The 15076-nt window shown below is 36.9% G+C and overlaps 1 protein-coding gene across 4 annotated transcripts in view; it reads right to left on the bottom strand.

The window, feature by feature from the left end:
* The window catches only part of CDK13 (cyclin dependent kinase 13), a 130712-nt gene that overhangs the window by 64583 nt on the left and 51053 nt on the right, over window positions 1–15076 (bottom strand). The gene's annotated exons all lie outside the window — the stretch shown is intronic.

The following is a 15076-nucleotide window of genomic DNA, read 5'->3' as shown; positions in this document are numbered from 1 at the left end:
ATTCAACTCAACAAACCCTAAGCAATAACATAAGAAACACACCGTGAGCAAGAAAACCAGATTGCAGGATACTTTTCATATAAATCACTAAAAAGATGAACAGTCAAGATGGCCATCATTAAAAAGTTTACAAATAACAAATGCTGGAGAGGGTGTGGAGGAAAGCAAACCCTTCTCCACTATTGTTGGGAATGAAACTGATGCAACCACTATGGAGGAAGGGGCCAGAGGTACTATCAATCATCAATGACCAATAAGTTAATAATCAATTTTGGCTATGAAATGAAGCCTGCACAAAAATAAAACAACAGCAACAACCAAAAAAACAGGGGCCAAGGGTTTTTCAAGAGTTTTCCCCTTTAGGGAAGCAGTATGCTTCCCTGTGTACCATGTCAGACCCTAAGCTTCACAAAGACAGAAACTCCCCCTTTTGGACCCTCACCATATGTATCTGTTTATCTGATTGTTGATTCATGTCGCTTAATATCAAGTTGTAATATATCTGTAATCCAGTGAATAAATGAAGTTTCCTGAGTTCTTTATATTCTATTATAGCAAGTTAAATGAACCCAAGGAGGGGATTGTGGAAACTTCTGATTTATAGCTGGTTGGTCAGAAGTACTGGTAACAACCTGGGATTGTGACCAGCATCTGAAGTAGAGTGCAGTTTTGCAGGACTGAACCCTACACCTTTGGAATCTGCTTCTACCTTCCAGTAGACAGTGTCAGAACTGAGACACCAGCAGGGGGCTTTAAGAATTGACTCTTGAGGTGGGGAACCCGACACACACACACACACATACACACACAGACACACACATACACAGACACACACACACGAACTGGGTCCAACAACCCTTTCACAAAGGTTACTCAAATTTATCATTGCTCTGCCTTTTTCTCCCCTTTGAGGAATGTGTTCATTTTCTCTTAAGTTGTTAACATTATGAATATAAGCTTGTCATAATTCCTGTATCATTTTAACATCTGTAGGGTTGGAAGTGATAGTCCCACTTTCAAAGTGATATTCCCACTTTCGAAGAATCACATTTTGGTTTTATTGTTTTTTAATCTATTACCATATTTGTTTTCTATTTCACTGATTTCATTCTTTTCTTGTTTTTATTTACTTGGAGTTTAATTTGTTCTTTTTCTAGATTCCTGAGATTGCAGTTTAGATCACTGTGATATGGATATATACAAACAAGATTGGCCATGAGTTGATAATTGGTAAAAGTGGGCCATGGGTACATGGAGTTATTATTTCATTCTACTATTTTTAAACTTATACATAGGTCTGATATTTTACATTATACTTTTTAAATAAAACAAACAAACCTTTTTCTGCAGAAATCAATGTTGGAATTTTCGTAAGAGTTGCCCTGAATTTGCGGACTACCTTGGGTAGTATTACTACCTTAAAACTATTAAGTTTTCTAATCCATAAACACAAATATCTGTAATTTATTGGTGTCCTTAACTTCTTGTCTTGTAATTTTGAGTGTAAAACATTTTCATTTCCTTGACTAATTTATTCCTGGTATTCTATATGATGCTATTGTAAATAGAATTGTTTTATACATTTTTTAATTCATATTTTTCACTGTTAAAGAGTACAGAAATGCAACTGATTGTTGGATGTTGGTTTTATTCCCTGCTACTCTGCTGCATTCATTCATTGATTCTGTGCGCATGTGTGTGTGAAACATTTAGAGTTTTCGACATATAAAATCATGCTATTTATGAACAGACATAATTTTATTTCTTTTCCTATTTGGGCATCTATTCTTTTTCTTGCTCTGACTGGGACTTCTATCACCATGTTGAACAGAAGCATCAAAAGCAGGTACAGGTATATCCCTTTTTAGAAAGTTCATTTTACACCACTTTGCTTTTTATAGAAGACCTACATTAGTATCTGTTTTTGCTAACTGAAAGAGGATTTTTGCTGTTACCAAAAAAGGTAAAAAGCAAAAATAGCATTCAGTATTGATTTTACACTGATCCATTACAGAGGCAGAATGCACTCTGAGCAATCAAGAGTGGCACTACCAAGCTCCTTCCCTCACAACTATACTCACAGTCCTAGCATCAGGCTGCCGTAACTATGCTTTATCTCAATTTATTTTTTTATTTTATTAGCAAGATGTGTCCTAAAGTAATGGTTTCTTCCCTTTACACCATTCGGTTTACAGAAGGCTTCACAAGACCTCTCAGTTTTCACATAGCATGGGGAAACTATAGTCTTGTCTTCTATGTGATTTTACTAAAGTTTTCACTCTTTCATCACTAAGCATGATGTTAGCTGTGGAATTTTCATATATGCTCTTTAATATGTTGACACAGTTTCCTTCTATTCCTAGTTTGTTGACTGTTTTTATTATATAAAAGTGCATTAAACGGCCAAATGCTTTTTCTCTTTTTGAGAAATAAAGACTAAGAGACTAAGACAAATGTTTAGTCTTGATTGAGATTATCATGTGATTTTTCTTCCCCTTCACTGTAATAATGTAATATATTACATTGATTTTAATACACTGAATCATCTTTGCAATCCAAGAACAAATCTCACTTGATCATAGTGTATAATCCTTCCAAAACATTGATGAATTTAGTCTGTTGAATATTCATCAAAAGTATTAGTCTATAGTTTTCTTGTAGTCTTTGCCGAAATTTGGTAAGAGAGCAATGCGAGGCTTAGAGAATGAATCTGAAGTATTTCTCCTGTTAAATTTTTTGGAAAAGTCTGGACAGGACTGGTGTTAATTCGTCATTAAATTTTTTGACAGAAATCATCAGCAAGACCATCTGGACCTGGGCATTTTTTGTTAAAAATTTTTTTCTGTGTTGTGAAATATGAACAAAATCTATACTTAGTTAATAATACCATATCCCATGTTAATTTCATGGGTTTGTTTTTTTTTTTTTTTACCAGCAACATGGTATCTCTTTATATTCTCAGAATTGGGTTAGAAGTTTCAAGCTTCATTCAACTTTTTTATTTAAAGATAACTAACATAATAAACTTCGTAGATTTTTAGCAGTAATACTAAATGCCTAAATATATGGAATTATATCAAAGTTTGAGTGAATATAAATTAGAAATCTAGCAAACTATTCATACTAACTCAAACAAGTGGTATCAAAATGTCATAAATATTTTGGCTAGGCAAAAATTCCTCAGTTTTCTGAAACATATATTATACATACTATTTATATACATAAATATTTATGCAAAATCTTTTCTACTTTCTTGATAAAGGGTTGAGAAAGAACATCAAAAAAAAGAGAGACGGAGAACCTGGAAAACAAAAGCTAAATGAAATGGCAACACTGAATATAAAATAGTAAAAGTGAAATAAAAGTAAAGTCACACAGTCCAATTCTTTTTAAACATGGCTGCTCATTAGAAATACATCTGGAACCTTGGAGAAAGAAGCAATACTTGGGCATCTGTATTTTTCAAAATTTTCCAAGATAATCCTGATCTGCATCTGGATTTTTAAAAGTGATTACAGGTTTTTCTATTAAATGCTAGTTTTAGTGATAAAGAATTCAATGATTTTCTGTTGACCAATCATAACACAATGGTACTAAGCAAACAGTTACCTAATCAAAGTAAGAAAAGATTTTATCAATTTTCACAATCAATAGCCAGGCAAAAATCAAAAGATAATTATAATTGCAAGCCATAATGGAAACATGACTAACCTAACGAGAAAATAATTACATACAATTTAAGGGGTTAAGCAGAGTGATGTGGTAAGTGGAAGTGCATACACGCACATTTTCATCTGCACAGCCAATCTATGTCTTTTGATTGGTATACTGAATCTATTTACCTTTAAGATAATGATCAGTATTTATCATCCTATTACCATTTTCTAAATTGTTTTGGGGTTATTTTCTGTAGGTCTTCTTCTCTTGTGTTTCTTGGCTATAGGAGTTCCTTTAGCATTTGTTGTATATAGCTGGTTCGGTAGTGTTACATTCTCCTAACTTTTGCTTGTCTGGAAAGCTTTTGATTTCTCCATCAAATCTGAACTAGAGCCTTGCTAGGTAGAGTATTCTTGTTGTACGTTCTTCCCTTCTTTCATCGCTTTAAACAAATCATGCCATTCCCTTCTGGATTGTAGAGTTTCTGGTGAGAAATCAGTTGATAACAGTATGGAAGGTTCCTTGTATGTTACTTTTCGTTTTTCCCTTGTTAGTTTTAATATTTTATCTTTCTCTCTAATTTTTGTCAGTTTGATTACTATCTGTCTCGGTGTGCTCCTACTTGGACTTATCCTGCCTGGGACTCTCAGCACTTCCTGGACTTGATTATCTATTTCCTTTCTCATGATAGGGTAGTTTCCAGCCATTATCTCTTAAAATATTTTCTTGGGTCCTCTCTCTCTCTCTCTCTCTTCTCCTCCTGGCACCTCAATAATGCAAATTTTGTCCCAAAGGTCTCTTAAGCTATTTTCATTTTTTCTAAATTCTGTTCTGTGGTAGTGATTTCCATCATTCTTCTTCCAGGTTACTTATTTGTTCTTCTGCCTCAGTTATTCAGCTATTGACTCCTTCCAGTGTAACGTTCATCTCTGTTTGCTTGTTCTTTAGTTCTTCTAGGTCTTTGGTAAACATTTCTTGCATGTTCTCCATTCTGGATCATCTTCACTATCATTATTCTGAATTCTTTTTCTAGAATGCTGCCTATCTCCACTTCATTTAGTTTTTTTTCTGGAGTTTTACCTTGTTCCCTCATCTGGGACATAACTCTCTGCTTTTTCATTCTAGTTAACTTTCAGTAATGTGGTTTTCGTACTAGCAGTTACGGGAATGTGGTTCTTCTTGCTTTTGTTTAACAGAAGATGAGGCTAACAGGTTTGTGTAAGCTTCCTGAGAGGAGGGACTGGATGGGAAAAACTGGGTCTTGCTCTGGTGGGCAGAGCCTTGTCTATTGCTTTGTCAATAAAGCTTTAATCCAATTATCTGCATATGGGTAGGGTTTCCCTCCTTCTCTGTTAGCTGTTTGGCCTGAGGTGACCCTGCCCTGGGCTCTATGGTAGGGTTAATGGCAAGCTCCAAGAGGAATTACTTCACAGGGCACCTTTCAGGACTGCTGCTTCCAGTGCCCCCATCCCCACAGCAAGCCACTGCTGAACCACACCTCTACAGGAGACCCTCCAACACTAGCAAGTAGGTCTGGTTCAGTCTCCTGAAGGGTCACTGCTCCTTTCCCCTGGATCTTGGTGTACACAACATTTTGTCTGTGCCTTCCAAGAGTGGAGTTTCTGTTTCCCCCATGCTATGGAAGACTAATCTGTAATCAAATCCCACTTGTCTTCAAGCTCAGATTCCCTGGGGATTCCCAGTCCCTTTGCTGGATCCCCAGGCTGGGAAGCTTGACATGGGGCTCTGAACCTTCACAACAATGAGAGAAGTTCTTTGGTATTACTGTTCTCCAGTTTGTAGCTTGCTCATCCAGCAGGTATGGGATTTGATTTTATTATTATTGTGCCCCTCCTACCGTCTTACTGTAGCTTCTTGGTCTTTGGACATAGGGTATCTTTTCTTGGTGGGTTCCAGTGTCCTCCTGTTGATGGCTGTTCAACACCTAGTTGTGACTGAACCAGAAGTCTAGAGATTTTTTTTTTTTAGTACAGATTCATCTCTTTAACAGTTACATGTGTATTTAGATTTTCTATTTCCTCATGATTCTTGGTAGGTTCTGTGCTTTTATGAATGAGTGCATTTCATCTAAGTTACCCAATTTGTTGGTGTAAGTACTTCAACCTTTCAATGGCAGAGTAATACTCAACTGTATAAATATAACAGACTTCGCTTATCTATTCATCAACTGATTCACATTCAGGTTCTTTACAAAAACTGATTCACATTTGGGTTCTTTACACTTTGGAGCTACTGTGAATTATCCTGCTATGAACATCGGTATACAAGTTTTTGTGTAGACTTACATCTTTATTTCTACTGGAGCAGAAGCTGTTATGGGTCACAAATAATTTGAGGAAATACCAAGATGCTTCTCAAAGTAGTCCACTGTACCATTTTACAGTCCACCAATAATGTACGAGTCTTCCAATTTCTCCACATCTCCCTTTACACTTGTTATTACTTATCCTTTTAATTATGGTCAACTGATAGTATGAATTTTGATCAGTATTGCCCTAATGACTATGATGTTGAACATCTCTTCATGTGCTTATAGGCCATTTGCGTATCTTCTTCAGAGAAATGTCCACCAAAATCCTTTGCATTTAGTTCTAAGAGTTCTTTATATAGTCTAGATACAAGTCTCTTATCAGATATATGTTTTATAAATTTCTCCCATTGTGAGTTCTCTTTTCACTTTTACAATGGGTCCACCAAAGGAAAAAAGTTTTAAATTTTCATCATGTCCAGTAAATTATTTTTTCCTTTGGTTTCTCCTTTTAGTGTCATAACTAAGGTGGCTCTGGCCAATCCAAGGCCATGAAGTTTACTCCTAGATTTTCTTCTAACAGTTTTATATGGTTTTAGCTCTTATATTTAGGTTCCTGATCCATTTTCAGTTAATTACTGTGTATAATGTGAGAAAGGGGTCCAATTTCATTCTTTTACATGTGGATAGATACTCACTTGACCCAGCACTAATTGCTAAAAAACTTATTTCTTTTCCATAGACTTGTCCTGGTATCTTCATAAAAAAATCAACTGACCGTAACTAGAGAGTCTGTTTCTAGACTCTCAATTGTATTTCACTGATCTCTATATTTATCTTAAAGCCAGTACCACATAGTCCTGATCATTCTAGTTTTATAGTAATATTTGAGATCTCTTTGTATCAACCCTCCGATTTTGTTTTTCTAATTTTTTTTTTTGTTTTACTAGTTCACCTTTTGAATTTTCATATGAATCTTATGATTAACATGTCAGTTTCTGTAAGGAAGCCAGCTGGGATTCTGAAAGAAACTGAACAGAATACATACATCACATTGGGGAGTATTATGAATCAGATCTAATGTCTTGCCATTTATTTAGGTCTTAATATTTTTTCAATGATATTTCCCAGTTTTCAGGGTACAAAGACTTAAAATTTTTTGGTCAATTTACTCCTAGATATTTTATTCTTTTTAATGCTAATGTAAATTAAAGTTTTCTTAATTTCACTCTAGACAGTTCACTACTTGTGTAAAGAAAAACAGATTTCTGTATATTGGTCTTCTGCCACCTTCCTGACTGCATTTATTAGATCTAACAGATTTTTTGTGGATTACACAGAATATTCTGTACTGTGTATACATGCAAACATACACACATACAAACTGATTAGAGTTGGTTTTACTTCCTCCTTTCCAACTGGTTACTTTTTATTTCATTTTTTTTTACCTAATTGCCCTGGTAATGTTGAATAGAAGTGGCAAGAGCAGACATCCTTATTTTTCACAGACGCCCTTTAACGTGGAGGCAGTCCCCTTTTTTCCTATTCTGTTCTATTGCTGCCCTACTTTTCAGAGTGTAAATGGACACAAAACTGCCTGGAAAACAACACGATTATGTGTCAGAAATTTCAAAAGTTCAAATCCTTTGACCTAGTAATCCCATTTCTATAATGAGGTTAAGGGAATAATCAGATGCAAATAAGTTTTATACAAAAAGACATATGGACTCACTGACTGTTAGAATTATACATGCTTATTATACAGAATCTTTTATCACTCACTACTTCATTTCTCATCAAACCTATAATTCAGAACTTGTTATGACTTTTTCTAGCAGATAAATTCCTATGTCTGGTTAAAGGTATATGAAAAGCTACAGTAACTACTAGAATTTTCCAATAAACTCTTCAGTATAGGAAACAGTAGTTGAAATGCCTGAAAGAAATAAAATGTGCGACAATGGAAGAACGAAATATGGTCTATCCAAGTGACACTATGCCAATAAAAAAGCAAGTTATCAATGACAGAAGCAGAACTTCAGTTTGGGAATAAATAATCATATGTATAGAGAAAAGAGATATTAGGAAAACTACAGAAAATTTCAGTAGTGATAATATCTGGGTCATTTTATTCTTTATGTTATCTCCCAAATTTAAACCAGTAAGCATAACTATTTTAATCAAGTAAAGAAAGTTTAATATTTTCCTTTCTCCTCCTCTGCCTCACTTTAAAAAGTTGCTATTGTTGGTCAGTCCTTAAGTTGTGTCCAACTTTGCAACAACATGGACTGCATGCAGCACACCATGCTTCCCTGTCCTTCACTACTCCTGGGGTTTGCTCAAACTCATGCCCATTAAGTTGGTGATGCCATCCAACCATCTCATCCTCTGTCATCCCCTTTTCCTCGTGCCTTCAATCTCTCCCAGCATCAGGGTCTTCTCCAATGGGTCAATCCTTTGCATGAGGTGGCCAAAGTATTGGAGCTGCGGCATCAGGGCTTCCAATGAGTATTCAAGGTTGATTTCCTTTAGGACTGACTGGTTGGATCTCCTTGCAGTCCAAGGGACTCTCAAAAGTCTTCTCCAGCACCACAGTTCAAAAGCATCAATTCTTCAGCACCCAGCCTTCTTTATGGTCCAACTCACATCTGTACACAACTACTGGAAAAACCATAGCTTTGACTATACAGACCTTTGTCAGCAAATTGTTATCTCTGCTTTTTAATATGCTATTTAGGTTTGTCATAGCTTTTCTTCTAAGTAGCAAGAATCTTTTAATTTCATGGCTGCAGTTACCGTGATTTTGGAGCCCAAAAAAATAAAGTCTGTCACAGTTTCCATTTTCCCTCATCTATTTGCCATGAAGTGGTGGGGCTAGATGCCATCATCTTAGTTTTTTGAATGCTGAGTTTTAAGCCAGCTTGTTCACTCTCCTCTTTCACCTTCATCAAGAAGCTCTTTAGTTCCTCTTCACTTTCTGTCACTAGAGCGGCATCATCTGCATATCTGAGATTGTTATTTCTTCTGACAATCTTGATTCCAGCTTGAGTTATCCAGCTCAGCAGTTCTCATGATATACTCTGCCTCACTCAAAAAAAGTTACTAATTCTAAATAGTAGTAGTGCTACACAAAAAGAGGGTATAAGATCTTAAAACTATTCATCCCTGGTCTAGACACCTTAATTGGAAATTTCACATAAAATATCAGATACAAATAAATTTAACATCTGAGACAAGTTTTCTCATTTATATGACAAAATTAATACCATACTACAGGCAGTCCTCCAATGTAGGAGACAAAAGAGATGCAGGTTCAATCTCTGGGTTGCAAAGATTGCCTGGAGTAGGAAATAGCAACGCACTCCAGGATATCTGCCTGGAAAATCCCATGAACAGAGTGGCCTGGTGCACTAAAGTCTATAGGGTCACAAAGAGTCAGACACTACTGAGCACATACACAGCAGTATATAAAAAATTTAAACTTACAAATGACTTTCAACCCTGCATCAATAACCTGCTGCAGACTGCACCATTACAGGAAAATTGTACTTTTAATACAACAACCAGTTCATTACTTTTTTAAGTTGGGAAAAAAGAAGACAGAGTATAGAGTTAGTAGGTGCAGACTCCTTAACCAAGTTTCTCCTGCTTATTAGATAAGATTCCACAGCCTGTATTTAAATTTTTTCACTTCTCTTGAAAACTCACCACCTACAACTGAAATTTTAGCAATTACAAATTAACAGAGGAAAATTTCTGGGCAGAAATAAGCTTGTCATTCATGTATTAGTTTGTTCTAGTTCTAGCAAGCACTGACCCGTCTGGTTCCCAGAAGCTCAGCTGACTCACAGACCAGATGTTTTCCTTTCCTTTGTATATCTCAAGCACTGTTCATTAGAACTTGCTGATTTGATAGAAATATTCTGTAGTCAGGAAGATCCTCTGGAGAAGGGATAGGCTATCCACTCCAGTATTCTTGGGCTTCCCTTGTGGCTCAGCTGGTATATAATCCGCCTGCAATGTGGGAGACCTCAGTTCGATCCCTGGGTTGGGAAGATCCCCTGGAGAAGGGAAAGGCTACCCACTCAAATATTCTGGCCTGGAGAATTCCATGGATTGTAAGTCCATGGGGTCACAAAAAGTTGGACACAACTGAGCGACTTTCACTTTCTTTCAATCTATAGCTTCAGCATCCAAACTGCAGCCAGTAGTCACGTACAACTATAGAGCACTTGAAATGTCACTAATGTAACCAAGGAACTCAACTTTTAATTGTATTTAACTTTAATTAGTTTAAATTCAAATAACCACATTGCCTAATGGATCCTGTATTGGTCAGCCCAAGTCTTGAACTGGCACAGTGTGTGGAATGAAAAAATGACCAAATCAATCAATAATCAATAATTCTCTCATCACAAAACATATGAAATATCAGCATGTGTGCATGCTCAGTCATTTCAGTCATGTCCGACTCTCTGTGACCCTATGGACTATAACCCAGGCTCCTCTGTCCATAGAGATTATGATCCACACAGTCAAAGGTTTTAGTGTAGTCAATGAAGTAGAAACTGTTTTTCTGGAATTCTCTTGCTTTTCCTATGAGCCAAAGGATATTGGCAATTTGATCTCTGGTTCCTCTGCCTCTTCTAAATCCAGCTTGAAAATATGTAAGTTCTCCATTCACGTACTATTAAAGCCTAGCTTGAAGAATTTCGAGCATTACCTTACTGACACGTGAAATGAGTGCAACTGCACAGTCGGTAGTTTGAATGTTCTTTGGCATTACCCTTCTTTGGTACTGGAATGACAAGGATTTTTCCAGTCCTGTGGCCATGGCTGAATTTTCCAAATTTGCTGGCATATTGAGTGCAGCACTTTGACAGTATCATCTTTTAGGATTTGAAATAGTTCAGCTGGAATTCCATCACCTCCACTAGCTTTGTTCATAGTAATGCTTCCTAAGGCCCACTTGACTTCACACTCCAGGTGACATTTTGCCATAAGCATTACTAAACTGTTTTCTTGATCCTTAGGAAAATTCCAAATTAAAAAATTACTCAATTCTCTCATTAAACAAATACTAGTGTTAAATGTAATATAGCTAACAGTTTACACAAAGTAATTTTAATACTAGTTTGGTTATCCAGGATATTATGTTAATTTTAAATACAAAAATAGTATTTTGCTATACTCATACCATTATTTCAGTCTTTGTTTTTAACCTGCATACTAAATATTTACATTTTGATATGGAGAACAAATCTTGGGCTTCCCTCTGGTGGCTCAGACGGTAAAGAATCTGCCTGCAATGTGGGAGACCTCGGTTCGATCCCTGGGTTGGGAAGATCCCCAGGAGGAAGGCATGGCAACCCAATCCAGTATTCTTGCCTGGACAATCTCCATGGACAGAGTAGCCTGTTGGGCTACAGTCCATGGGGTTGCAGAGAGTCAGACACAACTGAATGACCAAGCACAGCACATGGAGATCAATAACTGCAGTTTTTACTTTATCCTTCATATAACTGTAAAACAAAAAGTCTCCTCTACTCAGAGAATTATAAACTGCATTAAAAATTTTAATTGAACATTATTAAATTCATTCAGAAAGTATTCTGTGAATTCATAATCCTCAGTTGAAAGAAGAAAATAACAAAGCAAAGCTTCTGCTGCAAAATAATTCATAGCTTAGTTGACTTTGTATGCACACAAGAGTACTAAAACTGAAACAAGTAATCGCATCCCACCACAGAAACTAAAGATCTAGAGGTACAGGAAATGTTTTCTTATACCTCACATTAAAAATAAAAAGACTATAAAAGACAAAAAGTTCAAAGATTCCCTCAAAGATAATTAAAAAGAAATGGAATTGCTTAAAGATGAAAAAAGAATTAGGAAAAAAATTCAGGATTAGTTAGTCTCTCCTGCATTCCCTCAGTTAATTCAGAAAAGGCTCCTTCAGCCTCTATGTGATCCTGCACAAAACTATACCCACAGTGAAACCACTTAATGTTGTTTTCTTAAGGACACTGTGGTGGCAAGTGGGAAGACCGGCCAGGCAGTTCAGTCGCTCAGCTGTGTCCAACATTTTGCAACCCAATGAACTGTAGCACACCAGGCTTCCCTGTCCATCACCAACTCCTGGAACCTTCTCAAACTCATGTCCATTGAGTCGGTGATGCCATCCAACCGTCTTATCCTCTGTCATCCCCTTCTCCTCTCACGTTCAATCTTTTCCAGCATCAGGGTCTTTTCTAATGAGTCAGCTCTTTGCATCAGGTGGCCAAAGCACTGGAGCTTCAGTTTCAACATTAGTCCTTCCAAAGAATACCAGGACTGATTTCCTTTAGGATGGACTGGTTTGATCTCCTTGCAGTCCAAAGGACTCTCAAGAGTCTTCAACATCACAGTTTAAAAGCATCAATTCTTCAGCACTCAGCTTTCTTTATGGTCCACCTCTCAACATCCATACATGACCACTGGAAAAACTGTAGCTTTTTGACTAGATGGACCTTTGTCTGCAAAGTAATGTCTCTGCTTTTAAATATGCCATCTAGGTTGGTCATAGCTTTTCTTCCAAGGAACCAGCATCTTTTAATTTCATGGCTGCAGTCACCATCTGCAGTGATTTGGGAGCCCAAGAAAATAGTCTGTCACTGTTTCCATTGTTTCCCCAAGTATCTGCCATGAAGTGATGGGACTAGATGTCAGGATCTTCATTTTTTTGAATGTTGAGCTTTAAGCCAGCTTTTTCACACTCCCCTTTCATATTCATCAAGAGGCTCTTTAGCTACTCTTTGCTTTCTCTCACAAGGCCAGGTAAGGCTCACTAAACAACACTCAGGTAGAGACCTAGAGAAATGAGAAACTAGCCTTCAAACCATGTGTGTGTGTGTGTGTGTGCGCGCGCAAATGTGTGTGTGTTGGGGTTGGAGAGGTATATGCCAGTGTAAAGAAAGGCTGCAGGGCAAAGAAGTGCACTTGCCTATCTGACCAAACAAGCAATGTGACTTGAGTTTGGTGAGCAATCAGAAAAACTGATTTGGGCTGGGTCTGGGAAAATAAACAAGGATGTGATCCACAGATCAGAAAAAATAGAAGTCCAGGATATGTTACAGGCAAAGTACTATATAAACTTGGCTACAGTACAAGATTAATAAAAACCAAAATTTGTCACCACCCTCATTCATAAAATCTTAATTCTCACTACACAGTAAGAGAAATATTTCCCTTTAAAGGGTGAAGAAATACAGGCTCAGAAGGGCTAGAGACCTTATTAAAAAGCTAAGTCTCTATCTCAGACATTCCAACTGAAGTCAAACAGGTCTCCTTTCTACTACACTGTAAAAAAATAATGATCTAACATGAAAAAGGCAAACTGGGTTGAAAGTCAGGCTAAGAAATTGGCTTTATTACGGGGAAATTGTCAATTAAAAAGATGATTCTGATGATCTCCGTAAGAAATACAGAATACTTTCAAACATAGGTTCCTTCATAAGAAATGGTTACTATATACAACATTAATCATTTTTATACTTTGGTCCCTAGAAGAATAAGATGGTGGATGTGTATAGCTGTGGATGGGAGGAGGCTAACAATCATGCTCAATCAAAACATACCTACTTTAACCTATTTTATACCAGATTTTGTTTGAAAACGAATTCTGCTCTTTGAAAACCAATCAGGGCGTCAATCTTGGTTCCAAAATCTTACTCTGAAGATCTAAAACCTATTGGAGGTAGAGCATTTCTTTTACCCATCATATATCCTGTAATAACTACTTTTTAACTACTTCAAAAAGCAGGCTAATGTCTTTTCAGCTCTTTTTGATAAAAGTCAACCATATACTACTATAGTTTATCAAAAAGCAATTTCAGGTTAAAATTTTTGTCTCCGCACTTTTAGAAATAATATATATGCCTGCCATAGACTTTACTTGTAAGTTGAGGCATTTTAACGTTAAAAACGTAAGGTAAACATATTCTACCACTACTACTATAAACTGCTACTCAATCACTAAAAAATAAAGACTAAAAATTATATAGCATAGATATAGATATGTTAGATAGCATATTAAAAAGCAGAGATATTACTTTGCCAACAAAGGTCCATCTAGTCAAGGCTATGGTTTTTCCAGTGGTCATGTATGGATGTAAGAGTTGTACTGTAAAGAAAGCTGAGCGCCAAAGAACTGATGCTTTTGAACTGTGGTGTTGGAGAAGACTCTTCAGAGTTCCCTGGACTGCAAGGAGACCCAACCAGTCTATCAGTCCTAGGTGTTTATTGGAAGGACTGATACTGAGGCTGAAACTCCAATACTCTGGCCACCTCATGTGAAGAGTTGACTCACTGGAAAAGACCCTGATGCCAGGAGGGATTTGGGGCAGGAGGAGAAAAGGACAACAGAGGATGAGAGCTGGATGGCATCACTGACTCGACGCACATGAGTTTTGGTGAACTCCGGGAGCTGGTGATGGACAGGAAGGCCTGGCGTGCTGCGATTCATGGAGCACAAAGAGTTGGACATGACTGAGTGACTGAACTAACTAAAAATTATATATTGAGCCCCCCAAAACAAATATTACTAGTGAATGCTTTACGTGTAATACTGGTAAATATGCTTCGACGTTTACTTACGTGACTTGAAAACCAGTAAGGTAATACATGTAAAATAATTCAACACAGCTATTTTTAAAATAGAGTTTGACAACCAAACTGAAAAATGGCAGACCTAAACAGACATTTCTCCAAAGATGACATATAGGTAGCCAACAGTCACATGAAAAGATGCTCAACATCACTAATTACTAGAGAAGAGCAAATCAAAACTACCGTGAGGTACCTACCTCATACCAGTTCAAAATGACCAGCATTAAAAAGTCTACAAATAACTTGCTAGAGAGGGTGTGGAGAAAAGGGAACCCTCCTGCACTGTTGGTGGGAATAGAAGTTGGTGCAGCCACTACAAAAAATTGTATGGAGGTTCCTCAGAAAAGTAAAATAGTTACCCTATGATCCAGCAATCTGATTCCTGGGTATATATCCAGAAAAAACTATAATTCAGAAAGATACATGCACCCCAATGTTTACAGCAGCACTATTTACAACAGCCATGACATGGAAACACAAATGTCCACTGACAGATGAACAGAA

Source organism: Capra hircus, chromosome 4, assembly GCF_001704415.2.
Source record: "Capra hircus breed San Clemente chromosome 4, ASM170441v1, whole genome shotgun sequence".
Taxonomy (NCBI): domain Eukaryota; kingdom Metazoa; phylum Chordata; class Mammalia; order Artiodactyla; family Bovidae; genus Capra; species Capra hircus.
Note: the sequence above shows the minus strand (reverse complement) of the source record. Positions and strands in the feature narration are given on the sequence as shown.